The sequence below is a fragment of the Lynx rufus genome, unplaced genomic scaffold (genome assembly GCF_022079265.1).
Source record: "Lynx rufus isolate CCGP_SWC_20201006 ecotype Redwood Valley unplaced genomic scaffold, mLynRuf1.p SCAF_7, whole genome shotgun sequence".
Taxonomy (NCBI): domain Eukaryota; kingdom Metazoa; phylum Chordata; class Mammalia; order Carnivora; family Felidae; genus Lynx; species Lynx rufus.
This window is the reverse complement of record NW_025814889.1, coordinates 114118008-114135907: the sequence shown is the minus strand read 5'-3', so window position 1 is coordinate 114135907 and position 17900 is coordinate 114118008. Positions and strand designations below refer to the sequence as shown.

At 41.1% G+C, this 17900-nt stretch overlaps 1 long non-coding RNA gene across 1 annotated transcript; it reads right to left on the bottom strand.

Moving 5' to 3' along the window:
• Positions 1-9805: 9805 nt before the first annotated feature.
• Positions 9806-11528, bottom strand: LOC124501416 (uncharacterized). The gene is made up of 2 exons (XR_006959754.1): positions 11110-11528; positions 9806-10845 (listed from the first exon to the last, which is right to left on the bottom strand). It is a non-coding gene; the product is annotated as an uncharacterized LOC124501416 (long non-coding RNA).
• Positions 11529-17900: the final 6372 nt, after the last annotated feature.

The following is a 17900-nucleotide window of genomic DNA, read 5'->3' as shown; positions in this document are numbered from 1 at the left end:
TTATGGAATCTTTGAAAGAACTCTCTGGAACCCTAAGTGTCTACAGAATCGTGTTTGAAGCCGGCCACATGCATTGAGCACAGGATACTGCCCTAAGCACTATTTGTGCTTAATTCTTAATTCTCATAACCTCTGCATGAGGTAGATGAGACCCTGAGACAAAAGTTGAGTCATTTTGCGTGACGCGCACCCTTGGTAAATGGCCCAGGAAAGGTTCCAACCCAGGTTGTTTGACTCCAGAGTCGTTAAGTCCTGGAGGAGGAGAATGGATTCATGGTCTGTCTATACAAGTTGATAGTCAAGCTGTTTTGGTTTTCGCACCCACCAATTATGGATAAGTTGTGAAGCTTGGTTATGACACTATCTGAAAACCTGGACGTTCAGTGGGTATTTAACAGATGTTGGCTGAGTCTGAATTTACTCTATGGCTGACTTCCCTTCACAAGCCAGCTATGTAGAATCCGTTAATACAGGGGTTGGCACACTACAGCCAGAGGCCAACTCTGGCCCACCACCTGTTCTTGTGTATAAAGTTTTATTGTAACACGCCTACTCATGTCCATTTGTGTGTTGTCCATGCAGTTGTGACAGAGACTGTGCGACTCAAAGTATGAAATCTTCACTGTCTGGCCCTTTCCTGGAAAACTTCATCGCTCCTTGGTCTGATATAATAACCATATTTTCTGTCACCTTCTCATAACATGGAACCACCTCAGATAGCAGTTCAGGTATATGTATTTGAAGAAGGCAAGGATGAGGCCTCACTGATGCGCCCGCGTGAAATCGGGACTGGTAAGGTTGTTTGGGGCACAGTAAGTGCTCTCTCTGCTACCACCCTGTCCCTGCTCAGTCTGCTAACACATTTTGGTTTGCATCCAAATTTTTTTAGCATGTCTTGTACATCGTAAAACATGCCTGTATTTAATAGGAGGCATTGAAAAAATTTTTTTCTTTAATGTTTATTTATTATTGAGAGACAGAGAGACACAGAGCATGAGCAGGGGAGGGGTAGAGAGAGGCGAAGACACAGAATCTAAAGTAGGCTTCAGGCTCTGAGCTGTCAGCACAGAGCCCGGTGCGGGGCTCGAACTCACAAACTGTGAGATCATGACCTGAGCTAAAGTCAGTCGCCTAACCAACTGAGCCATCCAGGTGCCCCAATAGGAGGGATCTTTTTAAAGATGGGATTGAAAAGTCAAGCTACTGATGGCCTACAAATGATTTAACACTTAATGGTTTGCAAAATTCAGGAACTTTTTTTTTTTTTTTAAGAAAAACTTGGGGTATTCTCCATCATGAATGAACACCAAAGAAAAGAAATAGTGTTAAATTGGATGTTACTTAAGTTAAATAAATTATTTCCTTTGAGTTTAAATTGTCATTTGTAGAATTTCTTTTCTGTAATTTAAGGAACACATAATTTGAGAGAGCTAGGAAAGTGATATGGGTTCTACATCTCATTCTACAAAGCAGACAGGATGCTTTCAATCAAAAAAGTTCCATATTATATTTGTTAATCAAATCGCACTGACGGTTTCAAACTTCGTCCTCCGCTTCCATAAAACATCTGAAACTTATTAGAAAGTGAACATTAGCAGAATGGATTCAAAGTTCCAAAAAACTCAGTTTTCACTCCCCTACTTACAATCTTTGTGAACTGTGTCCGTGGATGAAGATTTCCCTACCTATAGAAATATATTTGCGTTTAGAATATAAAGCTATAGTATTAATTTTTAAGTATAGAAGGCAACAGCTAAAAATTTGAGTAGAAATTCCCGTCATTCATTCATTCAGCAAAAATATGTTGGACACCAATGACGTACTAGCCCCTGGTTATACACAACGTCCAACCTAGACACGTTAGCAATCCTGATGGAGCTGGAGAAGACAGATAAGAAGTAACAGTTAAATTTCTTTTTTCAAATTTTGATAAGCACTATAAAGAAAATGACTAATGTGAAGGGACAGCGACAAACGTGGTAAAAACCATCTCAGCTGGACCATGGTGGTTGCGGAAGGTAGACAGGAGGAAATAGCTGGACGTGCAAAGGCCCCGAGACATGAATGGGCTTGGTATTCAGTGAACCGAAAAGATGACCGTGCACTTGGAGAAAGAAGAAAGAAGGTGACGTTGCAGAGTGCTATGACAAGAGAGAAGCACAGGTTAAGGTTTTATATTTTTTAAATGAAAATGTTGTGTTTTTACTCAAATAGAGACCATTACGAGAAAGCTTGTCTGGATGAACTTTTGATGTGTCTTTCGCGCCACATTATTTCTCATCTATTTATCTTTGAAATCTCCAGCTACGGGAAAGGTAGCGATTGTATAATATGACACACCCTTTTGTAGATAATTATATAATGCCACTAGGGTGAAAGCATTTAGAGAGAAGAGGTAATTTCACTCTTTTCAGCCTGGAATTTTTAGTAGATAAAGATAAAACATTTCAAGCTGTCTCCGATACATCGCCATCTCTGCAGAGAATCAAATTACTTTCCTTTCTCCTTTCTACAAAAGATGCATGTCTTAACTTATCATGCTACATAAAAACATTTATGTAAACCCTACAGATCGCATCCCTGAGAAACCACGAGACTCAAAAGAGAGTAATTAATGCGGGACTCATCAATATATGTTTATCTTTAACTTTTTTGCAAAGCCACACAGTGCGGCAATTTATGATGCTACAATAGGGAACTTGACAGGGAATGACAACTTTTGAGATGGTAGTGTTTTGCAGGTGATAATTTATGACGCTGTCACTTAATCCATGTAAGGATATGATCGCAGCTGATATTGCAGACCACATGGAAATTTAGAGGATTCTAAATAAAGTGATAAAATAAAGATGATGATAATTATTAGAATGAAAGCCAGTTATCCCTAAGCAGCTGGACAGAAGAGAAAGGTCAGGATTAACGACCCTTTAGAGCCAAGAAGGGAACTTGGCACCTTCTGCGTTGTGGGCTATTCTGCTTTGAAGGGCTTGGTTGAGAAAGGGCATGCTGGTAGGTATCCCGTTAATATCGCTCACCATCGAATAGGATCAATACAGAAGTGGCAAAGGTAGAGTTTCAAGTTCTATAGTTTCCACCTGCAATTTCACTGGTAAATGGAAAAGCCTGGATTGATTACTTAGAAGATTAAATTGCTATTATTGCTAGGCTGTTATGGGGAGATTATATATCCTTTGTAAGCATGCTCTTTGGAGGAACATGCGTTGTCTTGGAAAGAGCAAGATTAAGAGTCAGAAGACTTAATCTGCTCACCGCAGATTAAGTGTGACCTTGGACAAGTCACTTAAATCTCTTTGTCAGTTTCCTAATCATTAAAATAAGAGCCAGAATATATTCTCTTTTGCCTACTTCACTAGAGTTTCTCAGTCAAAAGAAAACATTTGGTTATCTGTGAAGCACTATACTTTTGCATTAATCATTATAGTTTGTTTTATAGTAGGAATCAAGAGATTACTATACGGTCACCTCAATGTGTTTGTGCCTTGTCACATTTTGGGGATCTGAGAGACATCTGCGCCTTAGGAGATGACACATTGCGGGAGAGGGGTTGTGTATGTACTTTACCTTTTTAGTTATACTTGGTTTCATAAAAATGAAAAAAGAAAAAAACCTGTAGCATTCTTCCTTTTGCATAAGATTCTAAGGTGTGATTAGGAGACTAGAACTCGGGGCGCCTGGGTGGCGCAGTCGGTTAAGCGTCCGACTTCAGCCAGGTCACGATCTCACGGTCCGTGAGTTCGAGCCCCGCGTCGGGCTCTGGGCTGATGGCTCAGAGCCTGGAGCCTGTTTCCCATTCTGTGTCTCCCTCTCTCTCTGGCCCTCCCCCGTTCATGCTCTGTCTCTCTCTCTGTCCCAAAAATAAATAAACGTTGAAAAAAAAAAGAAAAAAAGGAAAAAAAGAAAAAAAAAAAAAAAAGGAGACTAGAACTCTTACAAGGGAAACAAAACAGCTGGGTAGGCTTCAACCAGTCCAAACTCTCTTATACTCTCACTTGGTGGTTACAAAAATTATAAATACAGCTGCCTATTGGACATCTCTTTTGGATGTCTCCCAGACACTCAGTGTGTCTGCAACCAAATTTGTTTCTCTTCCTTCAAATAATATCATCATCTCTTTCATTGCCAAACCCAGAAACCTGGGAGTCAGTTCAGATTTTTCTTCTTGGTCAAGTCCCACATCTATACCCAACACCAATCCTGTAGATTCAATTTCCTTAATTTAGTGTACAACCATACATTCCGTTCTACTTGTGTTGCCTCTGCCTTGATTCTGACCCTTATTTTCTCATGGCCAAATTGCTACAGTAAATTTCTAAATGGCCTCTTTTTTTTTTTTTTTTTTTTTTTGGTCTACAACCAGCTCTTATAAATCATCCTCTTCTGTGATGGCAGACTAACTTCCTAAATTGGAGATCTGACCAAATTTTCCCCCTGTTCAAAATTTGGTAATGCTCCCCAGGGCTTCCAAGTGACAGCATCTTTGCAGATATGATTTTGTTTTCTGCCCCCCATGTCTACCCCCAATCGAGCCTCATTATCCACATCCGGTAGCATGTCCTTTGTTCTGTCTATGTCATGCTGTTTCATACTTCTACACTTTCACACGTGATGTGAACACAGTCTAGAAAATGCCTTTCCCCGTTATAAGCCAGAATAAACAATTGTCTGTTCTTCAAACTTCAGCCCTATCACTGTTTCTTTCTGGAAGACTTCCTGAGGCCTCTTCATTTTAGTGTCCCTTCTCTGGGCTCTGAGAGTGCCCTGTGTACTTGCTACTGTATTCTAGAAGTAGCTACTGTACTAATCCTAATTAATTCCAATCTTGATGTTTTCCTGGGTATCCCTAGATTCTAACAGTGATAGACACATCACCTGGTATTCAGTAATTCAGCTTTTTTTGCATGAATGAATCAGCACTTCTAATACGGCGGCCATGCCAGAAGAGAAGATAAAAGTCGTACCCTGATGGGTTGAATGAAACAAGGGAAGCCAAAGTGTAAAGGCGTTTCCTGTGAAGGCATTGAAGTGAAAACTTAAGGAGGCAAAAGGGAACAAATGGAAAAAGAATGGGAAGCAAGGAGATCAAGAGAAGTTCAGGACGAATCTTACAAAAAAAGTGTTCTAGCCAAGGGTTGACATGTCAATTCGGTTACGGAGAGCAACCTCAAAGTTATCAGACACCATGTATTTTGCAGCGTGTGCGAGACGAGGAATAGTCAGTGCAAAGACAAGAGTGTGTTTCGAGAACATACATAAGGCCTGTTTGGCTGGAGCAGAGTGAGGGAGGGTGTTATGGGCTGACATGTGTCCCCTCACATTGCATATATTGAAGCCCTAACCTTTAGTACATCAGAATGTGACTGCATTTGAAGGTAGGGCCTTTTAAGAGATGATTTGGTTAAAATGAGGCCATTAGCGTGGGCTCTAATCCTACTCAACTGGCATCCTAATAAGAAGAGAAAATTTGGGCACACAACAAGACACCAGAGGGAAAACCACGTGAGGAATATTGCAAAAAGGTAGTCATTTGCAAGCCAAGGAGAGACAGCTCGGAAGAAACCAAACCCAGTGACACTCTGATCTTGCTTGGATTTCCAGCCTCCAGATCTGTGAGAAAATAAATGTCTGTTGTTTTAGTCACCCATTCTGTGGTATCCTGTTATGCCAACCCTAGCAAATTAATATAGGGGGGAAGAGTCGTAGATATAGTCAGCAAAATAACAGGAGTTTGAGCAGAGGGTGTGAGGGAAAATTATGTTGTGGGGCCTTATAGGTCATTGTAAGGACTTAAGGTTTCATTCTAGTGAAATGGGGAGCCATTGGAGGATTTGGAGTGGATAAATACTGTGATCTGGCTTTTACCTTCATGGAGACTGGGAGCTGAAAATGGAGGGGTCACACTGATAAGGCATTCAAAGTTGTCAATTGTGTGGGAGAGAAGGACATCGGGGGCGCTTCCTCCCTTCCATTTAACAGCTGGAAAAAAAATGAAGATCCAGAGTGGGAAAACAGGATCCAAAAGTGACTTGCCCAAGATAACAGAGTACTTGTGTCGCTCTCCTAGAATAGGAGTCAGGCATTCAGTGCTCTTCACTAAGTGCTTGGAGAGAGTCGCATTTGGCGTCTCAAGGAAGGAATGCGAGTGTTATTGCATCATGTTTTGGGGAGGCTGGATGTATTTGTGTGAGCAGATATTAACACTGGAGCGAGTTATGGTAGCCGTGGAATATGCTGTGATACCCTCAGCTGCCCATCCATGTCTCTGTGACTCAAGGACACGTAGCTTGAAAGACTGGCAGGAGCAAGTGGAGATTATTCATGGACTATAGTCACAGACTGTGTTTCCACAGATGTCCTTCATGGTGGATCATTTCATTGACAGAACAATTTTCAGAGATGACAATAGCAAAGGCTAATCTCCAAACTGTTCTCCAACATACTAGGACAATGGAGAATTCTGATTTTAGATTAATAAAGAATTTGTCTATGTGTGTGTGTACATATATATGTGTGTGTGTGTGTGTGTATCTCATGTGTAATTTATGTAATACATATACAACATATACATATGTACATATATATGATATAGTATGTATTAGACTATATCATATATATTATAATGTATATATACAATAAAGAGACATCAAACTTGAAGATAATAAAATATGCTTAACAGTTGACTTTCCTTATTTGGGGGATCACAGTCTTGTACTACATTTGCGTCAATATCTGAAAATTGTTAGATATATAAATACACACACACACACACACACACACACACACACATACTTCAATAGTCTAATTGTTTCAAGTTGTTCCTGTTGCTCTGTTTTGGCCAGAAGAGGGAACTTTGGTTTATTTTTAGGGTCATTTATTCTTCTGTGTGAAAAATTGGAGAGGACAAAAGTAAAATTGGGAAGACCAGTTGAGACCTATTATTGCGGTCTTAGATGATGATGGCCTAGACACAAATCGTGATATATGTGATGGCTCTAGGTGGAAGGAGTTGTGATATATTTGAGAAATATGTTGAACAGGACAAGGTCCTAAAACAATTGATAAAATACTTTTTCTAGATTTACTTTGATAATCCAAATAAATGTGAAATCAACTACTGTGACTCAGCACGTATTCTTGGATCTTGCTCACAAGGATTCATGGATAAGATCCCCAGATCCAAGATCCATGCTCATTGGGCTGAGAATCTGGTAGTTTGTGACAAATTTGGAAGGAAAGAGTTAGCAAGTCACAGAGAATGTGGAGCAAAAGATTGCATTTCAGGGTATAGTGGCTAGGATATTTGGGTCTCTCCCCGTAATGGAAATTCCCATGAAATTTGTAGTGACCAGAAGGGAAGAGGAAGTCCCTTTTGTGTCTAGGCCCAGTGGGACATGTCCTTTGACATCTGACATGTTCACAGCTACTCAGGCACAAAGTTCCTACTAATCCTTACACAGAAGGCTAGGCATCATCAAATTTTACCTAGGATCCAGGAAAAGTGTATTTACATCCTCCATGTTTTCTTTCATATAATTCATCAAGATTCAGGTGTCATGATTAACTGATGTAATCAGTTGGGAACAGAGAAGAGCCATAGCCTAAGAAATACCCGGATGAGACAATCTCTTGGGATAACAAGATAACACATAACTTTAACTTCTGTGGAAATGCCTCACGGGAAGACCAAACAAATTCAAATAGCTGATGTCAGATCTTTCCTGAGTGAGCAGAAGAAAAATAAAATGTGGGGATTTGATGTCTGGTACAGGGGAAGGAATCAAATCAAGGGAGAAAAGAGAAAAGAGGCAGATGGCTTTGTGCTTTATCAAGGGTTTCCATTCTTAGCTAAAACTGACCAACGACGGGGAGAAAAGGTGACCAGAGCATTTTTGTCGTGCTTGGTTGTGAATGCACATTTTTTAAATGTTTTATATAAACAAATTTCTCTTACAAGGCAAATATGTGCCCAGGTGATTTGTATATTTGTGTTAACAAATAGCTTTTCAGTGGCAGAAATGTGGAAAAATGGCATAGAACAAATCTTTTTAAAGAAAATTCTAAAGAACAAGGGCTAAAATAAGCAACCCATTAGAATATAAGATCTTTCAGGGACTATGGAGGAGGGGCCATGTCTGATGTATTCAGTTAATCTCCAACACCTATCCCTCATGCCTGTACACGCTAGGTGTTCAGCAAATATTTATTGACTAAAAGCCTGAGGTTTGTGAAATAAAACATTCCGTGGACAAATGAGTTTGGAAATTCTATATCCAAAGTCCTTTTTTTTTTTTTTTGTAAATTCACAACACATATTAGCCTGTTAAAGATTCCTAAAAGACCTACAGCAAGAAAACTTTTTTTTTTTTTGAGTCAACTGGATTTTCACCAATATCTTTGAACTGTTTTTCAGCGGATACCTGTCAGCCTCCTGCAGAAATTCTGCTGTAACCCCACATATTTTTGAGGAGGCAAAGCTGATGGTAAAGACAAGAATTTGAAGAGATGACTGTGAGTTCACATCACACCCTTGTTACATTGAATCCTATATATATATATATATATATGCAATTTTATTTGTAGAAAAAATATTCAAGTTAAACCTGTTTATTGTCTGAGCTGGACTTGGTAGGTAACAAGTAGAAAGCAACTTTTATTTTGCTTCTGCCCCTCCAAAACTGATATTCACCTTCAACCCCCAGGTTCCACTAACGAGTAAAACTCTGGGAAGTTCTCCATTGGCTTTCCTAGTTACCAACAGGTGATAAATTAAAACGAAACAAATCCCCAAGCCCTACTTTTTTTTAAGGTAGTGAAAAGTCTGGTGCAGTAGAAAGTCTAATCCATATAAACCTTAGCCGTCTCCTCTCACAGCTCTGTTATCACTCGTGTTGGAAATCTGGGACTAGGAGAAGGGGCCAGGCTGATTTCCTCACTTCCTTCTCTTTGTATTGTTGCCCCCTTCCATAGCTGTGGTTTCTGTTCTCTCCAGAGACAGGGAAAGTTGGGCAAGCAAGGGGAAGATGGAAAAGTGGAGTAAACTTGACTCATGTTATAATTTTTTTAAATATGTTTTATTTATTTTTGAGAGAGAGAGAGACAGAGCGTGAGCAGGAGAGGGGCAGAGAAAGAGGGAGACACAGAAACTGAAGCAGGTTCCAGGCTCTGAGCTGTCAGCATGGAGCCTGACGTGGGGCTCGAACCCATAACCTGGAGATCATGACCTGAGTCGAAGTCGGTCGCTTAACCGACTCAGCCACCCAGGTGCCCCTGTTATTATAAATTTTTATGTTTATTTTTGAGACAGAGAGAGGGAGAGAGAAAGGGGGAGGGGATGGGCAGAGAGAGAGGGAGACACAGAATCCAAAGCAGGCTCCAGGCTGGGAGCTGTCAGCGCAGAGCCCGATGCAGGGCTCGAACTCACTAACTGTGAGATCATGACCTGAGCCGAAGTCGATCGCTTAACTGACTCACCCACCCAGGTGCCCCGACTTGTGTTATTATAAATCTGTTGTGATCCTTTGAATGTAGTGGACTCTGAATGTAGTTTGACTTTGCTCTCTTGGGACATTTGGTGAGGTGTTTTGTTTTTTTTTTTTTTTTAAGATACCTCCTTTTGTCTACATTATAGGATGTCGTGCAGTAATTGCTCTGCTGACTGTAGTTAAGCCTTCTCAGACTAGCCAGTTATGTCTTCTTCATTCTCTTGGCTTCTAGTGGCACATCCCCACTCATGGGGTCATGTCACCCTTCCAGACAATCTTTCCCATGATGACCCAATCCACGTTTCTTAAGTAGGGTCTTTATTTGCCCCACCAAATTCTGGAAGCACTAATTACTCCTAATATATCTTCGTCGTAGACCCCAGAAAAAAGTAGTTCAGGCCACAGTCCCCTGTGTTTTCAAGTATGAGTCAGACATCAGTTCCTATGTCTCATAAAGTCCAGAAGACATATCAAATTCTCCCAGTGGTTTCACTGACACATCTCTCTTTTGGTTTGTGTTAAGGAAGAAACGCATCTAATGGCATTGGAGAATGAAGATGAGGGCACTTACTAAATTGATTACGACTTCCAAGTAATCCTCAGTGCCATCTTCCTTAAAGTCTTGCTTGATGGGTTAGAGATTGCCAGTGTGGTAATGTGGGTGGAATGCCTCCATAACCTCTCAGGAGTCCCCTTCAATAGGTAAGCCACCACCTAGCTTTGTGAGGCTCATTGGCACCACCTATATCGGGCCTCTTCTGAAACACTTAGACGAGAGAAATTGCCCCATTTAATTTCCCATTGAAGATGACTTAATGTACACAATCCACACTAATAATTTTTATGAGGAATGAGCAAGAGGAACCAAAGCTGAAATAAGAACCAGCCAGGAGTATAACCGCCAGGACTTAATCATGTTTTTTATAATGCGTAAAGCCTACAAAATAAGAGGAAAAAAATGGAAAGTATTAGTTTTATGCACCAATTATTAGCTTCATATGGTGAGTTTTACAACCATTAGAATGCGGACGGAGATGGAATATCGCTTGTAAAAGGCTCACTTTGCTCTACTGCCCAGTTCATGGCCATCAGACAACAAATTAATTTCCCCTATAAATACTTACCCATGCTAGGGCTTGTTCTCGTCCTTTGGCTTTGATTGTGTTTGACGTTTACAACAATACCTTTGTTTGCTCAGCCATCTTCCATTGTCAGCACTGGCTCCAAATGAGCCCAAACACATTAAACCATGAGAAATGATACTGGAGTTAGGAGTCTCAGTTATAAAAAGAAAAGGCAGTTCATACTGAATGTCAACTCTCTGCCTCACGTCCAGGCATCCCCTCTGCAGGTGGAAGAGACATGGAAAGCACATTGCCCACATACGATATGCTTGGCTTTGGCTACTCAGTGCCTCTTTAAAAGTTGACTAGGTTCCATCATTTAAAAACCAAGAGCTTTAACGACAAGTTTCTGTTTAATTTCTCTTAAAGCCTCAGCTATTCAGGCAACAATGGCCTACTTCTCCACATGACAAGCAGCTGGTGCTGGGGAGCAGCAGACCGCTCTCGAGCAAGCCTGTGCTTCCCAGTTTGCCCACAAGACTTACCCACTGGCATTCTTGCTGCCCCTACAGACGGCGTTCTGGACTCCTACTGTTGTCCAAGTTTGGAGAAATCTTTCACACCTTAGCCCCTTCCATTTTCAAAGGCAGACAACTCCAACTTACCCTGAAGAGCCTTCTTTGATCTGAATGGTTGAGACAATCCCTTAACCCCCAGATTGTTTCAAACGTTATTTGGTTTCTCTCTTCTAGTCTCTGCCAGCGCATTCTCCCCCCAGAGAGTTTGTTCTGTTCTTTTGCTTTAAAAAGGAAAACAAAGTGTGACTACACATCTATTCTCCAAAGACCATAGCTCTTCAAGGCTGAGAGCCAGATGCCTGATTTGTTTTCCATCCAGAGCTGTACATACAGAAAAAGTCATCGACACAAGGCCATTCTGCTTTTGACCTTCCTAGGGCTGAATGCACAGCCAGTCAACACTGGAGCTGAAAATAGAACCCAGGACTTTCAAATCATTGTTCTGCTTGCTGGGCCGTGCTTCCTCCCATAAGAACTTGGTTAAACAACGTCCTGTTTTGCAATAGCAGAAATCATAATATACGTATGAGAAAGTAGGTACGGAAGAAACACAGGTCTCACTCTCGGGAAAGATGGCATGGTAGCATAAAAGGAGTGTGAATTCATTTCTAGCACTGCAACTTACGGGTTGGGTGCGCTCAAGAAATGTGTGTTGAATCATCGACTTTGTAATGTGTGGCATTTTGAACAGGAGTTCTCGCTGAGTGCCAAGAATGTATTTGCTTGGCAACCCACAGAGAGGAAATTTAGGACGTTAGAAAGGTTATCATGAAAATGACTGAGCTGGTATATAAAGATGATCAGGGACCTGGAATCTGGGTGTGAGTTTTCAGCAGAGGGTACCAAGGGTCATGGGAAGGACCGTGAGGTTTGGTAACACTGGGATTCTTGGCTTGGTGTCTGAATAATAGGAGGGCTGGAATTAGAGGATACTTTTCCAAGCTCCCAGGAAGAGTTCAGAACTCTCTCTTCTGTGCCACCGCCGTGCAGAGGGCTTGCCTTTCTCAGGGCTCATCATACTGCATTGGTTTTCAGTAAGCTCCCTGAGGGCAGGACTGTGTGGTTTTCACTGCCTCTGTGCCTCACACAGCCCATCCCAGAAGACAGCAAAGCAGAGCTTAGAACCAGACTGAGTTGGAGTGTGGGCTTTACAATCTGTCGGCTATGAGACTTTGGACAAGTGACTTTTTTCTGTGTCTCAATTTTCTCATTTGTAAAACAGAGATAGTAATAATTGTTCCTACCTCAAACAGTCATTATGAACATTAAATGAGTTACCACTTATGAAATTGTTAGAAGGATATTTGGTACATAATATGCATTCGTTAATTGTGAGTTGCTAGAGGCCCGCCATATATCATTTATGAATGGATAGTGTAGCTAACAATATAGGATAGTTAGAATATAGCAGGTGACTTACTTTGTGTGGATTACTGCATGCAATTCATATACATACATATATATATATATATATATGTATATTCATATTTGAGAAAGAGAGCGTGAGCAGGAGGGGAGGGGCAGAGAGGGGGGGGGACAAAGTATCCAAAGCGGGCTCCACGCTGACAGCAGTGATGCAGAGCTCGAACTCACAGACCATGAAATAATGACCTAAGCTGAAGTCAAGAGGCTCAACCGACTGAGCCACCCAGTGGCCCGTACCCTATGCAGTTTTCAAAGCAGGTGCATGTGACAGCTCTTCCTATGGCTACATATTGCAGATGAGGCACTGAGGCACAGAATGGATTGAGGAGCTTACTCAAGGCTACATAGCCGGCGAGTGACACAGGAAGGAGTTGAAACGATGTAGTCCGATACCGTATGTTTCACCAGCATTCTGCCAATTAAGTATAGATTTATACTAAGGTAAAAGCTGCATTATGATGCTCTTATAAGGCTCAAATATAATCATTTATTGACACTTTGAAAGTAGCAAAAAATTTACATATGTGAGATGATGGTGATGACTAATAAACCCATGAGGAATCCAGCTCTTATTAGCCTCACTTAGCATATCAAAAGGTGTTAAATATAATAATTAGCCTTAGGAACCAAAGAATGAGTAAAACCAGTCATTTTGACACACCAAACGCAATTTGATATGCGAGTGTCACAGATTCAAGATAACAGCCATTCAGTAAATTAACAAAAGGGCTCTTTGAGAATGGAGGGCCACGTCTGTCTTTCGCTTGTTGCTTTGCGAGCCTATACTTAGTTATGATATATTTTCCCTATTTGCATTCTTTATCTCTGACTACTTTCCTCAGCTATAAATACGAGGAGAAATCATGCCACTATTTTTGTCTTCTCAGAAATTTTTTGGAGTATTCCATGGAAAGCAAACCAAACTTGAGGTTGAGAGATTAAGGTTTCTGGTTCTGACTTCATTATCAAGTAACGCCTTCTACAACCGGAAGCAAATCTCCCAGTCTTTCTGGGCCTCAGATTTCTCTGTCTTCCAAAGCTTTGGAAGCCATTGATAGTACAATTCCTAGTTCCTTTAACAATCTTTGGTTTTCCTCCTGGGCATTTTTATTACAGGGTGACCCTTTCCCCATCCCTGCCCCCACACGTATATTTCAACCTTTTTAGAATCAGATTATTGTACAGTCAAAACACTGCAAATTTAATCTTTCCTTCTCTTCCTCCCCCCCTTTTTTCCCCCTCCTCCTCTTCTTCTTCTTCATCCTCTTCCTCTTTCCTCTCCCCTTCTCCTTTCTCTTCCTCTTCTTCTGCCCTGAAATATTGTCATTAAACTGATAGTGTATCTCAGATTTAAAGCAAAAAATGAAGCCCAAACGAAAAACGACATAACATCCACAACCACAAACAAAGCTAAAGCAATTCCAAAGGCTTGGTTGATGAGTGAATGGGCTGATGTAGTGAAAATAAGGGAAGAGCGCTCAAAGTATCATTACTCCTCCATTTTTTAAATAAAGTTCAGACCCTCTTCTTCCAGGGAATGAATTGTATTTCCTCTCTAGCAGCTATGATCCCTACCCCCCCCCCACCATTGGTGACAGCACCCTATCAGAGACAAAACACTTTTAAAAACTAAAATGTTTTTATGCATTTGACTCTGCAGTCATCTGCATGTACCGGTGACTAATCTGTGTGAAGCCCAGTCATTTATTTGCAGTCAGCTGAGAATACCAAGGGGCCCTCCTTTACTCCAGGCATATCCAAGTGGGAGAACAGCTGTTCTTTGTTTCAGGAAAGGATGGGGCAAAGGTTAGCTCATGGGTAGAGTTTCCTGTTTGTAATGTCTGAAACCAAGGGAGGTGCCAACAGTTTTGAAGGTTTTATTAAAGGGGAGATAGTTCTTGCGGGAGTAAAGTTACGATGAAAGTAAAATTCCCTCCCCAGTTGATGTCTTGGCCTTTCAGATGTGCCTGAGACTAATCATACAATTTCCCTGCTATGGTCCTTCAATGGCTCCCCTTTCATTGCCAGATAGGGTCCAAATACTTTAGCACTCTCTAAGCTCTATTCAGATTTGCAGTTCTATGAACTCACCTTGTTCCTTTGTGCTTGGAAATGATCTTTCTCGTATATTCAGCTGGACAGCCCCCCTGCTAAGATTGAACTGTGCTGTCTCCCCTTGGAAGCCTTTGGTAGCTCATCAGGTAGGATAAGAGCTTCTTCCTTGTGTTCTCAAAACATCCCATGCTTCTCTCTGTCCAAGAGATTCTCAAACCTGGCTGAGCAATGGAGTCACCAGAAAAGCTATCAAATACACCAATTCCCAGGCCCTCCTCAGGGAGCTTGATTACACCTGTCCGGGCTGGGATCAGGCTTCTCTGTTTAATGAATCCAGGTAATTCTAATGCGCAGCCAATGTTGAGAACCACTGATTTATTATAAACCTTATGATATATTTGACTAAAATGTTTGTGTAACTCCCTTCAGATTAAGTTTCTTGAGGACTGGAAGTATTTTTTATTGATATACATATCCTCTGAAATTTAAAAAAATACCAAGTACTGACAGTGTTCAATAAGTAGTGTATGAGGAATGAATGAATGAATGAATGAATGAATAACACATACATATCCCAACTGTCCATCCAGCTTTCCACCCACCTATGTTTAGAAGCTCACTTATGCTCATGTAATTGTTTAGGGTAAGAAGTGTGGAAAATAGAAGAATCAACGTGGAGCCCGAGTGTTTGGGGACAAAGCTTACAGTTTAAGAGAAGTGTTGGAGAAGACAAAATAAGGCCTGAAAGAAAACCTGGGAAATTTTGAATTAATTAAGAGCAGCTGTGAAAAAAACAGAACTGTGAAATATGACCTGGGCAAGAACTATGAGAGGGAAACTAACACAAGAGATCTGGGGGCTAGAGATCAGGAGATGGGAACGGCCAGCTCACAATGTAAGACAGGGGGAAGAGATTAATTTCTACCGACACGGAATAAAAATGCAAGGTACATCAAGTCTTTCCAGCAGAGACTTAGCTTTCCCTTAAGATCCAGGGTCTAAGGCCTTAGTCAAGGTGTCCTAGAAGCCTGAGAGAGAATCAGTAGGATGGGAGTCAACCTTCAGCATCACTAGGCTCTGCTATACTCTAACCATTGTCCTACGAATCTGTATTTTGTGGGTCAGAGTATGTGCTAAGTGCTTTATATATGTCATCCCATCGAATATGCAGGCTTAAGCTTATGAAGTAGGCTTTATCACTGCCAGTTTCACAGAAGAAAATGCTGAGGGTTAGGGGAGTTGAGTAAGAGTCTCAAGTCTCCTGTACTATAAACGGTGAATGTCACCTTGTAAATGGTCAGTGAATATTAACAAGCTCCAACTTGTTAAGGCTCAGGTCCACTAAGTGGCCTTGAACAGTGAGCACCCAAAACTCTCCACTTCTGGACTCCTAGGGAATGTATTTTTCGGAGGCGCATGCTCTTTCTCAGAGGAAGGAAGATGGACAGGAATACTTAGAATTCAATGATTCTACAAGGTGGGAGAAGGCTCGGGTATAAAGTTTGGACTGTGTTTTGTTTTTAAAGAATGAGTTATTAATGTATTCCTTTCATAATATGGGAATTGGCTATCCTCCATATATTGTGTCATCAAAATTTTAGTCTTGAAATATTTGGTTTGTCATTTTAAGGGGAATTCCCTCCCTATGAATCTCCCTCTTAACTGTTGGCAGTCGTGTTCGGCCAAGCTTCTCCTCTCTCTTATCTTAATAAACATTGAGGTTCCAAAACAAGGTTTGACCTTAGCTATTAGTCTCACCGATCAGCTTAGTCTTTCTACATTATTGTGTGATGAGGATGCCTGCAGATTTGTGTTTACTAAAATCAACTTCCCTGATCAATCAACTGTGATGACTACTGTGTCTGGATTAGTTCCTGTAGACACAGCCCTCATGCCAAGCACGTTGGAACTACTGGCCTTTCCCCCAACCCTGTCCACAATTCCGTGGAAACTATAATCACCCTGCTGGAAGAGAAGCTTGCTTGGCAGGATCCCAGGAGTAGGCTGGAGTTGGGACATTGCTTTGACTTATTGGGAAAGAACCCGGGTTTAAAACTTAGTTGAATCTTGGTTCAAATCCTCACGCTGCCATTTGCAAATGCTTCCGGGGACAAGGAGAGCTCAACAAATGTTGGTTTCTTTCCTTGTCTCCCTTTGTTGAGAAACAGGGCACTCTTCTTTCCAGTGGATCATTTCTGTGATGCAATCATATCTATGTTCAGGCCAACACACCCACACAAGAAGCACACGGTTATGGATTTTATTCTCTGCTGCTCTGGTTTGTTTTCAAGAAGCCAGGATTTCACAAACAACTCATGAGAAGTCTGTATTTCGTGGCAATTTATTATCCCATCTTTCTCCAAAATGTGGATGTTCTCTTAGCCCCGGCTTTCTGACATGCGAAAAAATATATTTTCCTTCTCCCTCAGTCTCTGTGTTCTGATAATAAGTTCAGATGAATATTTTCTCAATAATAAAAGAGAAGGTGACTGCCACCGGCATTTATAGCTGACCTTGCGTCAGAATTCAGTTGGGCAACTCTTACCTCACTTGCCAGAGAGAGGCAGTGTGTGTCAAGAGATCTCTCTAGAGGTAGTCAAAACAAATGGCGGTGCCTGACCTTGGACACGTTCACTCGTCCTCCCTGGTCTCGGGTTGATTCCTCTCTGTGAAAGGCAGATTGTGTCACATGGCATCTAAAATCCATTCCTCCTCTCAAATATCTTAGTCTACTTCTTGCTGATTTATAAGAACATATATTGACTTGCCCGAAGATAAAAAGACATTAAATGGCAAATATTTAACAAGAGAACTGGTCTTTCTCAACTCTTTCTCTTTTATGTCTAGGTTATAAAATTATTATAGTGATTACTTTTTCATCACCCACCTAATCCCATAAAACACCTCTCACTATATAAATGCACATGGCCTATTTTCCTGTAGCAATTACTCATTTTGCCCATGGGAATCAGGTCTTTGCTGAAGGCTGGTAAGGGAGGGTGCCAGCTTTTTGCTAGCAGACTTTATTTTTCTCTCTGGGCAAAGGTTTACTGTGGCTGAGACCAACTCAGCATCATTATTGTCTTCCCCTAAGGGAGAATTACCAACTACCGTTTAAGTGCTCCAAACACTAGTGACCTGTGCCATGAAGATGGGGGAGAAGGGAAGTAACATTTACAAGTGGGAATAAATGAGACATACTAGATTCTCTTTATTGTGCTTCTCATACATTGCTCAGTGTTAACTAAAATTTTTACATAATGATCTCATTTCTTCTC